Below are 3,055 nucleotides of genomic sequence, written 5' to 3' on the forward strand. Positions count from 1 at the left end.
TGCACCGTGGAGACCCAGACCCAGACCCAGACCCAGACCCAAGGCGGTCAACCAAATGCGGCTCCCACTCCCGCGCCCCAGCTCACCGCGCAGGCGGGCGCGTGCTGCCACCTGCTGGCTGGGGCGCGCACCGCACGGAGGCCCGGCCTGCTGGAAGGGAAGCGATCCCAGGGGTTGCTCAGAGAGAATGAACCTGGACCTCGGTTCTGAAGCAGAAATTAAAACTTTTTGTAGTGCAATAACTTTGCTCCCACGGGAAAGTGGGTGTGAAGTCATGTTTCATTGTGTTTTGATTTTTATTTCCCCAGTGAAGCATATTTTCATGTGCTTATTGGCCATTTGTTTGTCTTATTTGGAGAAACGTCCGTTCAAATTCTCTGCCCACTTTTAAATTGAGGTATTTGTCTCTACTGCTGAGCTGTAAGTGATCTCTAAGCATTCGTGCCTGTCTTCTTTCCATCACCGTCACTGTCCAAATACCCGACAGGTACAGCCGAGAGGAGAAACGCTTTCCCTGGCTTGTGGTTTCAGTCCGTGGGGGACTTCTGGAGTGGCCTCATCAAGACCCTTGTCTTCTCCAGACGTAGCTGGCTCCAGGGCGGAAACATCGAGAGGGAAGGGCGAGGCGGAGGAAGGCTGCTCCGCTCCGGGACCCAGGAAGCTGAGAGAGGGCAGGAGCCCTGCAGGCCGAGGGCCAGGGCCAGGCCGGCCCGTCTCATCGGACACACACAGGAGGGGGCACACTCGGCTCCCGTGGGGCCTGCGAGGCCATCCGGTGGGCAGCACCACGGTTTCCACACAATTCCCTGGTCACACACACAAGTTGCAAATGTCCTCTCCTCTCCTGTGGGTTGTTTTTCACATCCTCAGTGTAAAGCTCCACTGAGTTTAAAGCTGAGTTTCTATACTTATCTTCTGTCACTGTGCTTTCAGCATTACGCCTAGTAAGCCATCACTTGATCCAAGGCCATTAAGATTCACCCTTTGTTTTCTCCTAAGAATTTTATACTTTTAGCTGCTATTTTCAGGCCAGTGATCCATTCCAAGTTAACTTTTATATGTGGTAAAAGAAACGTACAGCCTCCCTGTTTGCACGTAGCTGTCCAGTTGCTTTAGGGCCATGGTGCAAGGCTCATGCTGACTTAAATTTAGCAGCACACGAATTCCCTGTTCTTGGCTCTGGCCTCTCCTGCCAAGGTCAGTCTTACGGTCAGCTTGGCTACTCTCTAGACTCCAGTTTAACCCAGGTGTGGCTGTGTTTGAGGATGCGATTTTGTCCATAGTTTGCAGACTGCAAATAAAGCAGGTTGTCCTACCCGGGTGTGCAGAGCCGTTCAGCTCCGTAAGGGTACGTTGGCCCAGCTTTTCCTTTTAGCTTTTTGGTCGGCTTCTCTGTTCCCTTGGCCCCATCACTGCCCGAGGCAGCTGCAGTGCTGAGCACTTGTCCCCGATTTTTGTTGGCAGATGGCTCAGGGGTGTGGATGTGGGAACTGGGTGAGCTCAGGTCAAAGTTAAAAGCCTTGGGGTCCGAGACTCTAGGGGACTTCTGGAGTGGCCTCATCAAGACAGTCGTCTTCTCCAGGACTTAGTTATCTTCTAGGCTGTTGTCCGTCCCAGTGCCAAATTTGGAGTCTGGGGATTTGCACAAGCTTGGCAAGAGCTCCACTACCACGCTGTACCTCCCAGTCCATGGCTGGTGGGTTTTAAGGCTAATGCAGAATTGTGGAAGAGAGAATGGGAAAAGTACTAGGTAAAATGTCACAAAGCTGGCTGTCCTTCCTGAGGTTCAGCTATTTTCTCTTTTTGTTGTTGCTATTTTAAAAAATTTATTTATTATTTTTTTGGAACCAGGGATCGAACTCAGGACCTTGTTGTGCTGGGCAGGCGGACGCAGTGCCACGGAGCCACATCCCTGGCCCTGTTGTTGTTATTTTTGTTTGTTTGTTTGTTTTTGAGACAGGGTCTCACTATGTAGTTGAGACTGACCTGGAACTCACTAGGTAGCCCAGGCTGTTCTCGAATTCAAAGCGATCCTCCTGCCTCAGCCTCCCAAGTGCTGGGATTACAGGCGTGCACCACCATGCCTGGCTGTTGTTGTTATTTTGAGAAAGGGACTCAGTATGTAGTTCACGGTAGCCTTAAACTCCCTATGGGGCCCAGGTTGACTTCCTACCTAAGGTGATCCTCCTGCCTCAGCCTCCTTAGGGCTGGGATTGGAGATGTGCACACCGCGCTCAGCTTCAGCTGTTTTCTAAACTATCTTCAGCGTGAGTGAGCTGTGCTGTCAACATACACGGACAGTTTTGAGTCGTCCCGCACAGTCAGGATTTGTTGAGTATCAGTAGACTCGCAAATGACATCGGTTTTACTGGCTCTGCTCCGTGAGCATGGCAGAGTCCCCCTGGGGCTGTGAGCATGACGGTCACAAGTCCTTTGTCCCCTTCCAGTCAGTCACATCTGACACTCAGGCCACATGGCTGTGCTGGGTTAGGGACGCTGGGGAAGGGGAGAGCCCAGGTCCGTACACGGGCACCTCCAGGGCGGGACGGCAAGTCCCAGCTGTCAGGGTGCAGGGTGGGGAAGTTGGCTCTGAGGGCGGCCTGCGTGAGGAGACAGCTGAGGGGCCCGATGTTGGCGGGAAAGCAGGGCCAGGCGCTCCGGCAGCAGGAGTGCAGGGTACCAGCCCCAGCGCCCCTCCCTCTGTTCCTCCAGCAGGCTGCGCCATCCTGGCCAGGACACTGGGGCCCTCAGAGGCATCTCCAGGTCAGCTCCAAGTGTGCACGTCGGGGGCAGAGGGGTGACCGCGCTGGGCGCCTGGGGCTGCCCAACACGTGTGTGTGGGAATTAAAACAGATCTTCGGAGTAAAGATATCGCCGCCGCTGGTCCCTCCCGGCGTCTTGCCTTCGTCCCATTGTTCCCGCCGTACACATGGGAATCAAAGTCACAGTAATGCTCTTGAACGGGGCCACCCAGCAGAAAGGCAGGCTCGAGAAAATGTGCCTGTGCGTCCTCTCCACCTTTCTCCGCAGCCAGATCTGACACGGGGGGGGGGGG

Source organism: Fukomys damarensis, unplaced genomic scaffold, assembly GCF_012274545.1.
Source record: "Fukomys damarensis isolate Sample0158 unplaced genomic scaffold, DMR_v1.0_HiC HiC_scaffold_17, whole genome shotgun sequence".
NCBI classification, from domain to species: domain Eukaryota; kingdom Metazoa; phylum Chordata; class Mammalia; order Rodentia; family Bathyergidae; genus Fukomys; species Fukomys damarensis.